Raw genomic sequence first — 21,375 nt, 5'->3', positions numbered from 1 at the left:
CTTTACATAAATCACCCAGTCCTACAAGTACCTATACAGACTTTACATAAACCACCCAGTCCTACAAGTACCTATACAGACTTTACATAAACCACCCAGTCCTACAAGTACCTATACAGACTTTACATAAATCACCCAGTCCCACAAGTACCTATACAGACTTTACATAAACCACCCAGACCTACAAGTACCTATACAGACTTTACATAAACCACCCAGACCTACAAGTACCTATACAGACTTTACATAAACCATCCTGTCCTACAAGTACCTATACAGACTTTACATAAACCACCCTGTCCTACAAGTACCTATACAGACTTTACATAAACCACCCTGTCCTACAAGTACCTATACAGACTTTACATAAACCTACCTATACAGACTTTACATAAACCACCCAGTCCTACAAGTACCTATACAGACTTTACATAAACCACCCTGTCCTACAAGTACCTATACAGACTTTACATAAACCACCCAGACCTACAAGTACCTATACAGACTTTACATAAACCACCCAGTCCTACAAGTACCTATACAGAGTTTACATAAACCACCCTGTCCTACAAGTACCTATACAGACTTTACATAAACCACCCAGACCTACAAGTACCTATACAGACTTTACATAATCCTACCTATACAGACTTTACATAAACCACCAAGTCCTACAAGTACCTCTACAAACTTTACATAAAAATTTTAGTATACAGAGAGAGTTGTATACGTCACTCTGTAGTTCACATAGTGGGTGATATCTGTCATACTAGTTTACGGAGAGAATTATATCTGCCACTTTGTAGTTGAAATACTGATGGTATCTGTCAGTCTAGTTTAAACTGAACGATGTATTCATTACTCTGTAGTTTGCATTGTAAGGAGTGTCCGTCACTGTAGCTTACATGGAAAATGGTATCCGTCACATGGTAAACAGTATCTGACACAATAATTTATATCAATAGTAATATTTATCATATTGTGAGAGGTATTCGTCACTCTATATTTACACAGATCGGTATCGTCATTCTGTAGTGTAAATGGTATGTTAATGTTACGTAACTGGCTTGAAACGGACGCCATATTGGAGATAGAGTTTTAAATTTTTTGGACTGTAAAAGTTGAAATTACAGCATCAGATAGTTGGACGCAGATTGCTGAAGGTATGGTTAGATTAGGTTAAACTCTTCGTCCTAAGAAACGTATAAAACATATAATGATAGAGTACAAGAAATAGCTTTCTTTTCTTCCATTAAATGTAAATGTGGCTCACAACGAACGAACGACTTATCCGTCACGTGTTTTAATAGATATGTTTGGTGTACTTTCTACAGGCAGTTTCGAAACGACTGTTACAGGCCAATGTCTGTGACACAAGGCACAGATGGCGGCCCAGTTCCAGCACGTGAGCGCCACGGGTGATAGCTCTGGACAGGAACTACAAAGAAGATGACTGCTAATTCGGGATTTTAATTACAAGTTACCAGTTTCTATGTGGAAACTACGTCAATATGGTAATGTATATTATGTAACAAATTTCGTACTTAAAGATTTTTATAGTTAAACTTCATTCATGTTGTGCTCTAAATATTCATGGTTCGAGAAACAACTCTTCAACTCAAACAAAAGCTGATCCTGATGATAACAGAATATGTTAGACGTTTACACAAAGAGAAAGAGTTGTGAAACTCTTAATAAATCATCATATGTATACTGGAACACACTGCACAATAACGACTATAAAAACACTGAATAAGATCTACTTACATCTTAAATAAGCCCGAAATAAGCAAAGTAAATATATCTACCTAATCCCTACATAAATAAAGTAAACATATCTATCTAATCACAACATAAACAAGAAAAATATCTACCTAATCCCCACATAAGCAAGGTAAACATATCTACCTAATCCTTATATAAATAAGGTAAACATAGCTAATTCCTACATAAAAACAAGGTAAACATATTTACCTAATTTTTACATAAACAAAGTAAGCATATCTACCTAATCCCAATATAAGCAAGATAAACACACCTACCTAATTTTTACATAAACAAGTGAACATAGTTAATTTCTACATAAACAAGGTAAACATATCTACCTAATCCCAATATAAGCAAGATAAACACACCTACCTAATTTTTACATAAACAAGTGAACATAGTTAATTTCTACATAAACAAGGTAAACATATCTACCTAAGCATTACACAAGCAAGGTAAACAATATCTGCGTAATCCCCACATTAGCAAGGTAAACATATCTGCCTAATCCCCATATAAGCAAGGTAAACAAATCTATCTAATCCCTACAAAAAACAAGGAAACATATCTTTTTAATGCCTACATAAACAAGGAAGATATCTATCTAATCCACACAAAAGAAAGGTAAACATATCTTTTTAATGCCTACATAAACAAGGAAAATATCTATCTAATCCACACAAAAGAAAGGTAAACATATCTATCTAATCTCACGTAAACAAGGTAAACATATGTACCTAATCCCTATATAAGGATTGTAAAAATATCTAACTAATCTATACATAAACAAAGTAAAAATATCTCTCTAATTTCTACGTAAGCAAGGTAAACATACCTACCTAGTCCCTATACGAACAAGGTAAACATACCTACCTAGTCCCTATATGAACAAGGTAAACATACCTACCTAGTCCCTATATGAACAAGGTAATCATAGCTAATTCCTACATAAACAAGGTAAACATACCTACCTAGTCCCTATATGAACAAGGTAATCATAGCTAATTCCTACATAAACAAGGTAAACATATCTACTTAATCCCTACGTAAACAAGGTAAACATATGTACCTAATCCCTATATAAGGATGGTAAAAATATCTGTCTAATTCCTACGTAAACAAGGTAAACATACTTATCTAATCCCTATATGAACAAGGTTAACATATCTACCTAATCCCTATATAGACAAGGTTAGCATATCTACCTAATCCTTACATAACCAAGATAAGCATTCCTACCTAATCCTTATATCAACAAGATAAGCATTCCTACCTAATCCTTATATGAACAAGGTAAGCATTCCTATCTAATCCTTATATCAACAAGATAAGCATTCCTACCTAATCCTTATATCAACAAGATAAGCATTCCTACCTAATCCTTATATCAACAAGGTAAGCATTCCTACCTAATCCTTATATCAACAAGATAAGCATTCCTACCTAATCCTTATATCAATAAGGTAAGCATTCCTATCTAATCCTTATATCAACAAGATAAGCATTCCTACCTAATCCTTATATCAACAAGATAAGCATTCCTACCTAATCCTTATATCAACAAGGTAAACCCATCTAATCTAGCTCTACAAAATAAGATTACACACATTGTTGTAAAAATAATTGAACAGTTGACAAAACTTGTTGCAACAAGTATCAAAAATGTAGATATAACACATGGTGAAACAGCTACACGTGTGTTATATGTTTACTAATTTTCTAGCTATGTTATGAATTAGCATGTATTATGACAACACATGTTAATATGTCAGTAACACACAATACAACGTACGCTGTGATTGAATCATCAAGGTGTTCTACTTTGGGCTTTAGCTCGGCATGACCAGGTGGTTAGTGGGTGCTTGACTCGCAATCTAAGGGTCGCGAGTTCGTATCCACATAACGCCAAACGTTTTCGTCCTTTCAGCCGTGGGTGCGTTATTATGTGATGGTCAATCCCACTATTCATTGGTAAAAGAGTAGCCCAAAGAGAAAGAGATGGCGGTAAGTGGTGATAACTAGTTACCTTCCCTCTCGTCTTACCCTGCTAAATTAGGGACGACTAGCGAAGATAGCCTTCATCTAACTTTGCACGAAATTCGAAAACAAACAAACGAAGAACTTTGTCGCAGAACACAACTGGTTAGAACACAGTCAGTTGCCACACAGACTTTGCTCTGAGTGAAGCTTCCAGGAAATTTTTTTCGAAAGTAAAATCACTGGAAAGAAGAACCAAAGTCTTCTAGTTGTCTGATCTAAACTGTATAGTTCGCTGTAGATAAAGACGACGAACAGAAATTATATGTGTTTTTATTATACTTCTTGTGTTCTGTAGTATAGGAATATATTCACAATGTTTAAGCCTTATGTACTGAAATAACACGAATTAAAATTTGTCATCAGTGTAATATACATTTCAATGTGATATATTTATATTATCTTACATAGCTTTACTATTTTTAGCCGCGGCATAAGGGCTGATAGAACGGCTTTAATTTTTTTTGAAATACACATTTTTAGCTCATTGACCGGTTTGAGATCTAATTCCACTTTTGATGCAGATGACCAAGGTCTCCGATCAGTTTTCTCTACTTCTGCCTTAAGTGCTGTGATTATTGAAGTATCCCTCTTGTTCTACCTGAAGAAGAATAGTTTGAACACTTGGTGAATGTGTCAAGCATCGAATCGTCATAAAAGTTTAAAATACAAAACTGATCATGTTTACCACGTGGTAACTTCGACACGTTTAATGGCATGTTCGTTCACCGGTGACACTAAAGTTCCAAGCACGAGAAGAGCACGTGCCAAAACACAACCAGGATGTTAGAATGTGTTGTGTAGAACCGCGTGCATTCCGATATTGGAGAGAAGTTTTTAGTTACCCATTAAGACAAGATGTAATGGACATGTTTGCCATTTCTGTCCCTTTATTGCTCATGCGCAAATCAATTGTGTTCAAAGAGAACATTCCTTCCATTTTGAGGATTGGTTATTCTATAACACAATTTTTCTGTTTAAAGAATTAAACAAATATGTCTTTATTACTTATTGCTTAAATGTTTGTTCTCGTTATAAAATCGTAGTAATAATAATGATTAAGACATATAAGTGGTAATAATAATAATGACACGTAAGTGGTAATAATAATAAGGTCATGTAATTGGTAATAATAATAATAATGTCATGTAATTGGTAATAATAATAATAAGGTCATGCAATTGGTAATAATAATAATAATAAGGTCATGTAATTGATAATAATAATAATAAGGTCATGTAATTGGCAATAATAATAATAATGACATGTAAGTGGTAATAAAAATAATAAGGACATGTAAGTGGTAATAATAATAATGACATGTAAGTGATAGTAACAAGAAAAAGAACATGCAAGTGGTAATAATAATAATAAGGACAGGTAAGTGGTAATAATAATAATAATAATAATAAGGACATGTAAGTGGTAATAATAATAATAATGAAACGTAAGTGGTAATAATAATAATGTCATGTAATTGGTAATAATAATAATGTCATGTAATTGGTAATAATAATAATAATGTCATGTAGTTGGTAATAATAATAATAAGGACATGTAAGTAGTAATAATAACAATAATGACATGTAAGTAGTAATAATAATAATAATGACATGTAAGTAGTAATAATAACAATAATGACATGTAAGTAGTAATAATAACAATAATGACATGTAAGTGGTAATAATAATAATAATGAAACGTAAGTGGTAATAATAATAATAATGAAACGTAAGTGGTAATAATAATAATGTCATGTAATTGGTAATAATAATAATAAGGACATGTAAGTGGTAATAATAATAATAAGGACAGGTAAGTGGTAATAATAATAATAAGGACATGTGAGTGGTAATAATAATAATAAGGACATGTAAGTAATAATAATAATAAGGACATGTAAGTAATAATAATAATAAGGACATGTAAGTAATAATAATAATAATAAGGACATGTAAGTAGTAATAATAATAATAAGGACATGTAAGTAGTAATAATAATAATAATAAGGACATGTAAGTAGTAATAATAATAAGGACATGTGAGTGGTGATAATAATAATAATAAGGACATGTGAGTGGTGATAATAATAATAATAAGGACATGTAAGTGGTAATAATAATAATAATAATAAGGACATGTAAGTAATAATAATAATAAGGACATGTAAGTAGTAATAATAATAATAATAAGGACATGTAAGTTGTAATAATAATAATAATGACATGTAAGTAGTAATAATAATAATAATAAGGACATGTAAGTAGTAATAATAATAAGGACATGTGAGTGGTGATAATAATAATAATAAGGACATGTGAGTGGTGATAATAATAATAATAATGAAACGTAAGTGGTAATAATAATAATGTCATGTAATTGGTAATAATAATAATAAGGACATGTAAGTGGTAATAATAATAATAATAAGGACAGGTAAGTGGTAATAATAATAATAATAATAAGGACATGTGAGTGGTAATAATAATAATAATAAGGACAGGTAAGTGGTAATAATAATAATAATAATAAGGACATGTGAGTGGTAATAATAATAATAATGACATGTAAGTAATAATAATAATAAGGACATGTAAGTAATAATAATAATAATAATAAGGACATGTAAGTCGTAATAATAATAAGGACATGTGAGTGGTGATAATAATAATAATAAGGACATGTGAGTGGTGATAATAATAATAATAAGGACATGTGAGTGGTGATAATAATAATAATAATAAGGACATGTGAGTGGTGATAATAATAATAAGGACATGTAAGTTGTAATAATAATAAGGACATGTGAGTGTAAAATACGATGGAATTAAGCTTGTTTGTTTTTGAATTTCGCACAAAGCTACACGAGGGCGATCTGTGCTAGTTGTCCCTAATTTAGCAGTGTAAGTTCGCGCACAAAGCTACACGAGGGCTATCTGTGCTAGTTGTCCCTATTTTAGCAGTATAAGACTAGAGGGAGGACAGCTAGTCATCACCACCCATTGCCAACTCTTGGGCTACTCTTTTACAAACGAGTAGTGGAATTGACCGTCACAGTATAACGCCCCCATGGCTGAAAGGGCGAGCATGTTCGTTGCGACGGGGGTTCGAACCCGCGACCCTCGGATTACGATTTGAACACCTTAACCCACCTGGCCATGCCGGGCTTGCAATTAAGCATTAACTTGAAGCTTAGGATAAAGACAAACATTTGTTTTACAAATAAACTGAGAATACAGCTAATTATCTTTTAAGCAGACACACCAAACCTTCATCTCGCGGAGTTTCTTACACAGACTTGTTAACTAACAAAGAAGTTGTTTGACGTTGGCATTATGGTATCGTTTATTCTTTAGAATATATATTTTTTAAACACACATGAGCACAAAATCGACGAAACATATACAGTTTAAGTAGTTTATATTGAAATGATTTTAGCGCCGCATCACGTTGTTATAATGGAAGTTTCGTGTTCTGTTATGTTCTCTCTGACGATCGTGCATCTTGACAATAGTCCTGCAGCGTTGTTGCTTTTACAAAATACTCTATCGTAAAGCTGTCAGGCTTGTATGATACTCGTACTATTTTTATATGTTTTAATTTCCTTTTTTAACTCTACAATAGACCATATTTCTTAAATGAACTAAGATATAAAGTTATATTTTATCTATCTTAATTTACTGGTTAGAAACCCTCTTACAGAATGCATCTCCTGTAGAAACAGTGGTGTGATAAAGTTGTCTCTATGAACTGACTGAGAGGCTTCGGCCAACAGCGCGATTTTTCTGATGAAACTCGGATGGAAAATGCATTAATGATGCATAACTAAAAATAAATTCATTTTAAAGGTTTATTTTCATAGAATTAGAGTTAATTGACATTATGTCCTCACGGTTTTCGAGTAAAACGAATGTCACTTGTGCCTCTTATTGTGTCACTTCTAGAGTTTAGTGTTATGGGGTTTCCTTGGCGTAAAAGGCTATTTAAAAGATTAAGCGGTTTCTGTAAACCGAAACCTACACATTTATTTCACGTGGAACGGTTGGAATAACCACAGCACGTGGCATGGCATGTCAGATGTGACACGTGTCGCGTGGAGTGAAGAGTATTTCTCAGTGATTTAGAGAAGCCGAATCCGCTTGGCTAAGGATTACTGCAGAAGCTGTCAAAATTAATCACACGTGACCCTTCTGGTTGTAAGATGTGTAAGGAAACACTCGGGGGAAGTGACGTGCTGGAGCAGTCAAACGTCACAAAAAAGATGTGTGGTGCCCAAAGTTGTTACTGAAAGGACTTACGGTATTCAAACACAAATTACAAGTTATAGCAAGAGAATGAGTAATTAACTTTATTTGTTATCGAGAAAAATACGTTGAGATATTTCTAGTGGTTTGACAAACATTCTCTCTTGAGAAAAACAAAGTTTCAGTTTACACACGAAAAACTTTTACAGTTAATACTGACCCACACAATGTCCACAGAACAACACTTGAACCGACACGTGTATTTAACCTCTCAATACGGGTTACTTCTATCAGCTGTATTCAACCTCTCAATATGGGTTACTTCTAACAGTTGTATTTAACCTCTAAATACGGGTTACTTCTAACAGCTGTACTTAACCTCTGAAATACAGGTTACTTTTATCAGCTGTAGTTAACCTCTAAATGCGGGTTACTTCTAACAATTGTATTTAACCTCTCATCAAGGGTTCATTTTAACAGTTGTATTTTCACCTCTTATTAATATCTCGTACAAGCATCTATTTTACAATTGATATACAAACATGTATCTATTAATTCTTATAAAAAGTATCTGGTCTAATGAAATTTTATTGGAAATTACATAAATCGAGATATTTAACTTACAAATATGTAAATAATTAATTATTATAAATAATGAAATATATAATGTTCTTATTACAATCCATCCAGTGGAATTAGAAACTGAAATATTTAATATAGAGACACAAAAATTAATTTAGAAATTATTTTACTTTTCTAACTAATGGTCCACCCTGTTTTAATAGTAATGAACCAAACCCTTCTGTTATAAGTATTATAACGTTATAATCATTCAGACTTTACCAATGTTTTAATAAATTACAATATTAATGTTGAAATATTGATACAAAATATAGTAATTAGTGGATATAATAAAGAAACTAGGGACCGGCATGGCCAGGTGGTTAAGGCACTCGTGTAATCCGAGAATCGCGGGTTTGAATGATCATCACACCAAACATCTTCGGCCTTTTAGCCGTGGAAGCGTTATAATGTGACTGTCAATCCTACTATTCGTTGGTAAAACAGTTGCCACATTGGATGGTGATGACTAGCTGCCTTCCCTCTCGTCTTACACTTCTACATTAGAGACGGCTAGCGCAGATAGCCCTCGAGTACCTTTGCGCGAAATTCAAACCAAACCAAAGAAACTCTAAATAAAATTATTAAAATCAATACTATATTCAAGTATACTAGATGCATATACTAAATATAAATACTCCGTAAAAGTATAATAAATACATATATATATATTTATGTTGTATTTATGTCTAATATATATATATCAGATAAAATATTAGATACATATATGTACTAGATATTAATACTACATAGATATATATACTAGATATAAATACTAGATAAAAGTATACTATACACACATATATACTACATGCATCTATACACTATACATAAATAATAGATACATATATATATACAAGATATCAATACTAGAAACAAGTATACAAGATATATTAGATACATATAAATATCAGATATAAATACTTCGTACATATATATATATATATATATATACAATATTTAAATACTACATACATATATATATTAGATATAATTACTAGATACAAGTGTATTAATTACATATATATACTACATATAGTTACTACCTACAAGTATACTAGATACACATAAATACAAGATATAAATACTACATAAACATAGATACTAGATATAAATGCTAGATCCAAGTATACACATACACTGCTGGCCAAAATCTTAAGGCCAATGAACATAAAGAAAAAATATGCATTTTGCATTGTTAGACTCAACCACTTATTTGAGTAGAGCTTCGAAAGATGAAAATAAGAAATGGGAAAATAAAAATAAAAACCTTATTTAGCATTTAATAGGGAAAATGTGAACACTATGAAATTAGCCTAAATACTCGCTGGTCAAAAGTTTAAGACGAAACGTTAATCGGTAAAACGTAACGAAATTTAGTCATTTCTGTTCAAGCATTAGCGTTGTCAACATCTCCCACTGATCATCTCCTGTGTTACATTGGGTAAAATCATGGTAAAGGCTAAAAAGTTGACAGAGTTTGAACGTGGCAAAATTGTCGAGCTGCAAAAGAAAGGTCTCTCTCAACGTGAGATTGGGCGTAGTAAAACTGCTGTTGCAAATTTCTTAAAAGACCCTGAGGGAAACAGAACGAGAATTTTAAGTAGTTGGCCAATGAAAATTTCGCCGGCGTTGAGCAGGAGGATTCGAAGGGTTGTCCGGCAAGACACCAGCCAATCATCGAACCAGATTAAGGCCCTTACGGATGCAAAATGCAGCTCAAGAACAATAAGACAGCATCTACAAGAGAAAGGATTTAAAACCGTAAACGTCTTCAATGGCTACGCCTCCTTCCACACCACGAAACAGCTCGGTTAAACTTTGCTGAGAAGCACCAAATGTGGGACGTAGAAAAGTGGACGAAGATTTTGTTCTCTGATGAGAAAAAATTTAACCTGAGTGGTCCAGATGGCTTCCAACGTTACTGGCACGATAAGGATATCCCACCGGTGACATTTTCTACACGACACAGTGGAGGAGGTTCCATCATGCTCTGGGTGCTTTCTTCTTCCATGGAACAATGGAGCTTCAGATTATACAGGGGCGTCAAACAGTGGCTGGCTACACTGGCATGTTGGAGAGAGCATCCTTATTGAATGAAGGCCTTCGCTTGTGTGGAAATTCCTGGATCTTTCAGCAGGACAACGCTGCAATCCACAATGCCCGTATGACAAAGGACGTTTTCATGGCGAATAACGCGATTTTTTTTTTACCTTCCAGCGTGTTCGCCCGAAATGAACCCCATTGAAAATGTTTGGGGTGGATGGCAAGGGAAGTCTATAGAAATGGACGTCAATTCCAAACAGTGCATGATCTTCGTGAAGCCATCTTCACCACTTTGAATAACATCCCAGCCAGTCTTCTGCAAACGCTCATATCGACCATGCCGAAGCGAAGTTTGCAGTTATTCGCAATGATGTCCGTGCAACTCACTGCTGAGACCTCTTGTTGGGCATTTCCTACCCTGTTTAGGACTTCATTTCAGTACAGTCTTAAACTTTTGACCAGCTAGTATTTTGGCTAATTTCATAGTGTTTACATTTTTCCTATTAATTGTTAAAAAAAAAATTCCCTTTTCTTATTTTTATCTTTCGAAGCTCTATTCAAGTAAGTGGTTCAGTCTAACAACGCAAAATGCATATATTTTTTATGTTGTTTATCTTAACATTTTGGCCAGCAGTGTATACACTAGATATAAAAACTACATTCAAGTATACTAGGTACATATATTTACACAAGATATAAATACTGGATACGGGTATACTAGATTCATATATATACTAGTTATAAATACCACACACGTATATATACCAGATATAAATGCTAGATACATATATATACTAGATATAAATACTGCATAGATATATGTACTAGATATAAATACTATATACAAGTATACTAGATATAAATACTATATACAAGTATATTAGATACATATACATGCTAGATATAAACAGTAAATACAAGTATAATACATATATAAATACTAGATACATATATACAGTAGATACATATACTACATAGATTTATATCTAGTATACTTGTACCTAGTATTTATATTTACTATATAAATCTATGTAGTATACAAGATACATATAGATACTAGACACAAATACTAGATACAAGTATTCTATATACGTATACATACTAGGTATAAATGCTACATACAAGTATACTTCATATAAATTCTAGAGACAAGTATATTAGATACATATATATAGTTAATAAGTACTACATACATATATATAGTTAATATAAGTACTACACAGAAGCATAGTACAGACAAACAGAAAGTGTAAACTGATGGTATGTGTTTGTCAATACAACATTAATACAGACAGACAGAAAGTGTAAACTGATGGTATGTAAGTGTTTGTCAATACAACATTAATACAGACAGACAGAAAGTGTAAACTGATGGTATGTAAGTGTTTGTCAATACAACATTAATACAGACAGAAAGAAAGTGTAAACTGATGGTATGTAAGTGTTTGTCAATACAACATTAATACAAACACACAGAAAGTGTAAACAGATGGTATGTAAGTGTTTGTCAATACAACATTAATACAGACACACAGAAAGTGTAAACTGATGGTATGTAAGTGTTTGTCAATACAACATTAATACAGACACACAGAAAGTGTAAACTGATGGTATGTAAGTGTTTGTCAATACAACATTAATACAGACACACAGAAAGTGTAAACTGATGGTATGTAAGTGTTTGTCAATACAACATTAATACAGACACAGAAAGTGTAAACTGATGAAAGAAAGTGTAAACTGATGGTATGTAAGTGTTTGTCAATACAACATTAATACAGACACACAGAAAGTGTAAACTGATGGTATGTAAGTACAACATTAATACAGTGTAAACTGATGGTATGTAAGTGTTTGTCAATACAACATTAATACAGACACACAGAAAGTGTAAACTGATGGTATGTAAGTGTTTGTCAATACAACATTAATACAGACACACAGAAAGTGTAAACTGATGGTATGTAAGTGTTTGTCAATACAACATTAATACAGACACACAGAAAGTGTAAACTGATGGTATGTAAGTGTTTGTCAATACAACATTAATACAGACACACAGAAAGTGTAAACTGATGGTATGTAAGTGTTTGTCAATACAACATTAATACAGACACACAGAAAGTGTAAACTGATGGTATGTAAGTGTTTGTCAATACAACATTAATACAAACACACAGAAAGTGTAAACTGATGGTATGTAGTGTTTGTCAATACAACATTAATACAGACACACAGAAAGTGTAAACTGATGGTATGTAAGTGTTTGTCAATACAACATTAATACAGACACACAGAAAGTGTAAACTGATGGTATGTAAGTGTTTGTCAATACAACATTAATACAGACACACAGAAAGTGTAAACTGATGGTATGTAAGTGTTTGTCAATACAACATTAATACAGACACACAGAAAGTGTAAACTGATGGTATGTAAGTGTTTGTCAATACAACATTAATACAGACACACAGAAAGTGTAAACTGATGGTATGTAAGTGTTTGTCAATACAACATTAATACAGACACACAGAAAGTGTAAACTGATGGTATGTAAGTGTTTGTCAATACAACATTAATACAGACACACAGAAAGTGTAAACTGATGGTATGTAAGTGTTTGTCAATACAACATTAATACAGACACACAGAAAGTGTAAACTGATGGTATGTAAGTGTTTGTCAATACAACATTAATACAGACACACAGAAAGTGTAAACTGATGAAAGTGTAAACTGATGGTATGTAAGTGTTTGTCAATACAACATTAATACAGACACACAGAAAGTGTAAACTGATGGTATGTAAGTGTTTGTCAATACAACATTAATACAGACACACAGAAAGTGTAAACTGATGGTATGTAAGTGTTTGTCAATACAACATTAATACAGACACACAGAAAGTGTAAACTGATGGTATGTAAGTGTTTGTCAATACAACATTAATACAGACACACAGAAAGTGTAAACTGATGGTATGTAAGTGTTTGTCAATACAACATTAATACAGACACACAGAAAGTGTAAACTGATGGTATGTAAGTGTTTGTCAATACAACATTAATACAAACACACAGAAAGTGTAAACTGATGGTATGTAAGTGTTTGTCAATACAACATTAATACAAACACACAGAAAGTGTAAACTGATGGTATGTAAGTGTTTGTCAATACAACATTAATACAGACACACAGAAAGTGTAAACTGATGGTATGTAAGTGTTTGTCAATACAACATTAATACAAACACACAGAAAGTGTAAACTGATGGTATGTAAGTGTTTGTCAATACAACATTAATACAGACACACAGAAAGTGTAAACTGATGGTATGTAAGTGTTTGTCAATACAACATTAATACAGACACACAGAAAGTGTAAACTGATGGTATGTAAGTGTTTGTCAATACAACATTAATACAGACACACAGAAAGTGTAAACTGATGGTATGTAAGTGTTTGTCAATACAACATTAATACAGACACACAGAAAGTGTAAACTGATGGTATGTAAGTGTTTGTCAATACAACATTAATACAGACACACAGAAAGTGTAAACTGATGGTATGTAAGTGTTTGTCAATACAACATTAATACAGACACACAGAAAGTGTAAACTGATGGTATGTAAGTGTTTGTCAATACAACATTAATACAAACACACAGAAAGTGTAAACTGATGGTATGTAAGTGTTTGTCAATACAACATTAATACAGACACACAGAAAGTGTAAACTGATGGTATGTAAGTGTTTGTCAATACAACATTAATACAAACACACAGAAAGTGTAAACTGATGGTATGTAAGTGTTTGTCAATACAACATTAATACAGACACACAGAAAGTGTAAACTGATGGTATGTAAGTGTTTGTCAATACAACATTAATACAGACACACAGAAAGTGTAAACTGATGGTATGTAAGTGTTTGTCAATACAACATTAATACAAACACACAGAAAGTGTAAACTGATGGTATGTAGTATTTGTCAATACAGCATTAATACAAACACACAGAAAGTGTAAACTGATGGTGTGTAAGTGTTTGTCAATACAGCATTAATACAAACACACAGAAAGTGTAAACTGATGGTGTGTAAGTGTTTGTCAATACAACATTAATACAGACACACAGAAAGTGTAAACTGATGGTATGTAAGTGTAAGTGTTTGTCAATACAACATTAATACAAACACACAGAAAGTGTAAACTGATGGTATGTAAGTGTTTGTCAATACAACATTAATACAGACACACAGAAAGTGTAAACTGATGGTATGTAAGTGTTTGTCAATACAACATTAATACAGACACACAGAAAGTGTAAACTGATGGTATGTAAGTGTTTGTCAATACAACATTAATACAGACACACAGAAAGTGTAAACTGATGGTATGTAAGTGTTTGTCAATACAACATTAATACAGACACACAGAAAGTGTAAACTGATGGTATGTAAGTGTTTGTCAATACAACATTAATACAGACACACAGAAAGTGTAAACTGATGGTATGTAAGTGTTTGTCAATACAACATTAATACAGACACACAGAAAGTGTAAACTGATGGTATGTAAGTGTTTGTCAATACAACATTAATACAGACACACAGAAAGTGTAAACTGATGGTATGTAAGTGTTTGTCAATACAACATTAATACAGACACACAGAAAGTGTAAACTGATGGTATGTAAGTGTTTGTCAATACAACATTAATACAGACACACAGAAAGTGTAAACTGATGGTAAGTGTTTGTCAATACAACATTAATACAGACACACAGAAAGTGTAAACTGATGGTAAGTGTTTGTCAATACAACATTAATACAGACACACAGAAAGTGTAAACTGATGGTATGTAAGTGTTTGTCACTACAACATTAATACAGACACACAGAAAGTGTAAACTGATGGTATGTAAGTGTTTGTCAATACAACATTAATACAGACACACAGAAAGTGTAAACTGATGGTATGTAAGTGTTTGTCAATACAACATTAATACAGACACACAGAAAGTGTAAACTGATGGTAGGTGTTTGTCAATACAACATTAATACAGACACACAGAAAGTGTAAACTGATGGTAAGTGTTTGTCAATACAACATTAATACAGACACACAGAAAGTGTAAACTGATGGTATGTAGTGTTTGTCAATACAACATTAATACTCTCTATGTTGAAATTTTCACCTCTGAATTTGTTTTACTTTATTTCTACAACATACTCGTTGTCTAAAAATCAACAGTTATACAGTTCTGTTATAACAACATAATGATTGATCGTGTTCAATTCTGATTAAAAATGAGTTGTTAACAACTATGTTTACAGTTAGAAAAGTAGCAATAGAGCCCTCTATTTCTACACCTAACACCAGTTTCATGGAATATATATTGTATAAATTCGTGTGTATTTATTCTTTTAACTAGCTATTATCGTTGCTAAAGCTGGAACCATACAATTACGTGGGTACAGTTACTACAGCGCCCTTGTATGAAAGCAAACAGCAGAGCAGAGACCGTGGCTGACGTTTCCGTTTAAACTTATCTGACCTCAAACCAATGGTTCGTCCCGCCCGTTGTAGTGATCGTTTAGGGTAACTTATATATTTAGAGTCCTCGTAAAACAAAAGACACAGACCACTGGAATGCTAACATTAAGAGGTAATTTTTCATCTTACTTACCCCGAAATGCTAGAACCTTATTTTTATTTCAATTAATTGTTTACTTGGATGAGCAAGTCACCTCCCTAAAGTGAAGGGTGATACAGATGTGGATTGTTGGGAGCACCCACATCTCGCTCTCCTAATTCTATATCTATTGCCGCTCTATATTTCTTATGTGAGATTGGCGAATGTAGGTTACATTAAGACTTCGTAGACAGAGTATTCCCACCGCAATGTATTCCGCAGTCACCTCCAAAACCTAGGGTACATTTTATAACCCCATATTATAGGATTTGTAAATTAGATTCTGGGAAGACATATTAGTTTGTCATGTATATGGGATGGATGCAAGACTTGAGAATTCTTGAGTTAGTGGATTTCTTGTAGAAGTGTGTGGCTAGTTCCATTATTCTGTTCTTAATATTTGGGATGTTGTTAACATATAAAAGGGAGTGTATACTGGTACTCTGTATGCTATCTTCAAGGCTGTTGTACTTGGTGTTTACTGTACAAATTATCTGACATCTTACACAGGACCATACTGTGTGAAAGCGCAAAACACCAACAGTGATTATTTTCCTGACACAACTGCCCTCTTCCGAGTTATTTGCGAAATGCTTATAAACTGAACTATATGTTCCATTGGCCTTTACTTACCTCCGGAATATTATAGAGGGAGACACAATTAACTCGTTTCTAGTTAATTGTTACAGATATTTAACACATGTATAATAATTTATACTTTAAGCATACCCATTGAGTTTTAACGTGTTGAAATCTACAAATATGGTCCATTGTTGTCCATTGTGTCTTAGAAACATTTTTCCTGTACACTGACAAAATTACCATAATACAGACATTTCATATTTCAGCTTTATATCTACCTCCTATTGTCGGGAATTATTACTAGTTTGTTCTTTTTGTAATAAGTTATAGAAATTAATCTTATAATATTATTGAATAATACAATAATCAGTGATGACGAGAAACCCACTTGTTGAATTAGTTTTGAAATGAAGAAGAGCGAACAACGTTTCGAACCTTCGTTGTTCGCTCTTCTATGTAAAGTGTTTTCTCAGCCCAAACGAGCCGTTTTTGCATATAAATTGAATAATACAGTCAGTAATGAAATAATTAGTTTAAGTTTACAGATGGTGAGTCATACAACAATGTATGTATTCAGTGTTAGTGACGGTAAGTCATACAACACTATATTCAGTGTTATATCTGTAATAAATATTTTGATAAAATTCCAAATGTTTTTTTTTAGTTTTCCATCATAGGTTTTAAATAACTTTATGTTAACTAATTCAAACCATGTTGATTTATAATCTTATCTATGATGAAAACAAGCATGCTTGGTCTAGTCACTAAATCTATAAAATCAAATGTCACTTCATATTTTACCTAGATAACTTTAGTTATTGGTCTGATAATTATATAGAGCATACCAAGCTGTTTCCTTTAACAACTCGGGACTTTTTCTTTCCAATGTATTTACATCTAACTTATTAGTTAATCACTCAACTACAAAATGAATGGGGATAGTAGGCCTGTACCAGTGCTCTCAACCCGATACATCAATCCTACGTCGTCAGTTTGGACATTTTTACAACAGAGATCACCTCTTGGGTCTCAATGTAATACGGTTTCAGGTTTTCAGCCAGCTCTAGTCACATCTCTTTAAGACAATAAAGTGAATCGATAGGGTATTATATGTAAGACCTGTGATAAACTTACCATTAGCAGAGAACAGATGTGCTTGAGAGCTACCAAGGAAGTGTATCCATGGGTGAGCCAGGATGGTAGCAGTTTTCTGTTCCTGTCATTTGTTCCAACCCCAAAAACTAGAGAAACTGACCACTGAAACAAATTCTCATAGTAAAGCTTCATGGGATTGAAACCTGCTGCTTATGAAAAAATGAAATTCTATCAAACTGTGGTTCAAAATTAAAGAACCGCTCCAGTAGATAGAAATGTTCGAACTTACTGCACGTGCTCCCACACTTAAACCTAGGTGAAACTGACAAAGAGCGTGAAAGAGATCTAAATCTAAAATCGAGGTCGAAAAAAATCCATACAGGGTAATCGAAGAGCTCCGCCCACTTCAGATGTGATTGGATGATAAAGATGTTCTTCAAACTAAGAGGATAGTTACAACGATAAGAACAATAAGAAGTTTAATGAAGAAACATTGAAAGACAGGTAAAACACGATCACTTTCAATCACTTAATGTTGAAAACTGGATTTTAATATACTAACTTTTTGTTCTCCGAAGTTACTGAGAAACAAAACTTTTATCGTTCTATGACGATAATCAAATTCGGGAAAGGACAGTACACAACTGTTAACTGTTATAACCCAGGACAACTGTTATAACCCAGAACAACTGTTATAACCCAGAACAACTGTTATAACCCAGGACAACTGTTAACTGTTATAACCCAGAACAACTGTTATAACTCAGGGTGAGATCTGATAATTCATGACGTTTAGTCTGACTCTGATACACCAGGGTAACATCTGATAGTTCATGATGTTTAGTCTGACTCTGATACACGAGGGTAACATCTGATACTTCATGATGTTTAGTCTGACTCTGATACCCCAGAGTGAGATCTGATAATTCGTGAAGCTTAGTCTGACTCTGATACACCAGGGTAACATCTGGTGTATCAAAGTGGTTTAAATATGGAGGATAAATAGGTAAGTTTAAACCACTTATTTACATTGACAACGAAATTTATTTTTACTGATTACAGAAGTTATTGTTTGAAAAGTTAAAACGTATAAACGATACGCACAGGTTTAAAAAGATTAGTATTACACAAGTATTATAAAAAATATCTTTATTCAACAGAAATTATTGCAAATTTAATTTTTTTAGGAATGTTTATAGCGCCATCTTTTGGTCGTATGCAGAGTTTTATTATTACATGTCTCGGCATTCAAATAACAATGCATCCATAAAATATAATACCTTTCAATTGTAAAGAGAGATTTAAAAACAAAATTATAGAACACTTGACAAATTTAAAGCAGATAGAGTATTTTTCTTACAACAAACAAAAGAAGAAAAATATATTTAATCGCTATCAAATCAAAATTAATATTATTTTAAAACCGGGTCGCTTTACCTTTCTTTCAGAGCTCTGAATTTTAGAACCAATTATCCGAGTTGGTATCATTGCGACAGTGTAAAATATTGCCCGCTCTATAAGAGCTGTTGGCGTTATAAGAATGAAAATAAAACCTTTAGTTTGGATGGTCAGTGATAAACTTTTCCTCAGTGGCTATCTTCCTTTTGGCCATTAGGTAAAATTAGGGATGGCGGCCAGAAGATGCGAAAAGTTGTGTCATACATGAAATTAAAGTAAGTTACCCAACTAAGTATAATAATAATTGTTCATAGTAATTTTCAATACATCCGTAACTCATAGAATCTACTTATCTTATACGTTCTAATACATGATTATCTAATTAGTTTCACTTTTAATTTACTCATAAAAAATCTATATTTAAACCACTTTTCTTTCTTAATTATCTCGTACTTACCTAATTATCATCTATTTTCAAACCATTTACTTTCTTAATTATCTCAAAGTTACTTAATTATCCTCTATATTTAAACAACTATCTTTCTTAATTATCTAGAACTTACGTAATTATTCTCTATATTTAAAACATATTCATTCTTAATTATCTCGTACTTACCTAATTATCCTCTATTTTGAAACCACTTTCTTTCTTAATTATCTCGTACTTACCTAATTATCCTATATATTCAATCCACTTTCTTAATTATCTCGTACTTACCTAATTATCCTCTATATTTAAAACACTTTCTTTCTTAATTATCTCAAAGTTACTTAATTATCCTCTATATTTAAACAACTATCTTTCTTAATTATCTAGAACTTACGTAATTATTCTCTATATTTAAAACATATTCATTCTTAATTATCTCGTACTTACCTAATTATCCTCTATTTTGAAACCACTTTCTTTCTTAATTATCTCGTACTTACCTAATTATCCTATATATTCAATCCACTTTCTTAATTATCTCGTACTTACCTAATTATCCTCTATATTTAAACCACTTTATATCATAATTATCTCGCACTTACCTAATTACCCTCTATATTTAAACCACTTTCTTTCTTAATTGTCTCGTACTTACCTAATTATCTTCTATATTTAATCCACTTTCTTTATCAATTATCTCACACTTACCTAATTATCCTCTGTATTTAAACCACTTTCTTTCTTAATTATCTCAAAGTTACTTAATTATCCTCTATATTTAAACAACTGTCTTTCTTAATTATCTAGAACTTACGTAATTATTCTCTATATTTAAAACATATTCATTCTTAATTATCTCGTACTTACCTAATTATCCTATATATTCAATCCACTTTCTTAATTATCTCGTACTTACCTAATTATCCTCTATATTTAAACCACTTTATATCATAATTATCTCGCACTTACCTAATTACCCTCTATATTTAAACCACTTTCTTTCTTAATTGTCTCGTACTTACCTAATTATCTTCTATATTTAATCCACTTTCTTTATCAATTATCTTACACTTACCTAATTATCCTCTGTATTTAAACCACTTTCTTTCTTAATTATCTCAAAGTTACTTAATTATCCTCTATATTTAAACAACTGTCTTTCTTAATTATCTAGAACTTACGTAATTATTCTCTATATTTAAAACATATTCATTCTTAGTTGTCTCGTACTTACCTAATTATCTTCTATATTTAATCCACTTTCTTTATCAATTATCTCACACTTACCTAATTATCCTCTATATTTAATCCACTTTCTTTCTTAATTGTTTCGTACTTACCTAATTATCCTATATATTCAATCCACTTTCTTTATTATCTCACCCTTACCTAATTATCCTTTATATTTAAACCACTTTCTTTGTTAACTGTCTCGACCCTCATACTACGAGTCG

At 32.3% G+C, this 21,375-nt stretch overlaps 1 long non-coding RNA gene across 3 annotated transcripts in view; it reads right to left on the bottom strand.

The window, feature by feature from the left end:
* The window catches only part of LOC143241672 (uncharacterized), a 32,614-nt gene that overhangs the window by 4,844 nt on the left and 6,395 nt on the right, over positions 1 to 21,375 (bottom strand). Inside the window, exon 1 of one of the 3 annotated variants that reach the window (XR_013022251.1) lies at positions 18,133 to 18,410. The exons of the other annotated variants lie outside the window; for them this stretch is intronic. This is a non-coding gene — a long non-coding RNA (uncharacterized LOC143241672). Of the gene's footprint in view, positions 1 to 18,132; positions 18,411 to 21,375 lie in introns of those variants that run through there. 3 annotated transcript variants of the gene reach the window in all.

The sequence above is a fragment of the Tachypleus tridentatus genome, unplaced genomic scaffold (genome assembly GCF_004210375.1).
Source record: "Tachypleus tridentatus isolate NWPU-2018 unplaced genomic scaffold, ASM421037v1 Hic_cluster_1, whole genome shotgun sequence".
In the NCBI taxonomy this organism is placed as follows: Eukaryota; Metazoa; Arthropoda; class Merostomata; order Xiphosura; family Limulidae; genus Tachypleus; species Tachypleus tridentatus.
This window is presented reverse-complemented; position numbering and strand designations above follow the sequence as displayed.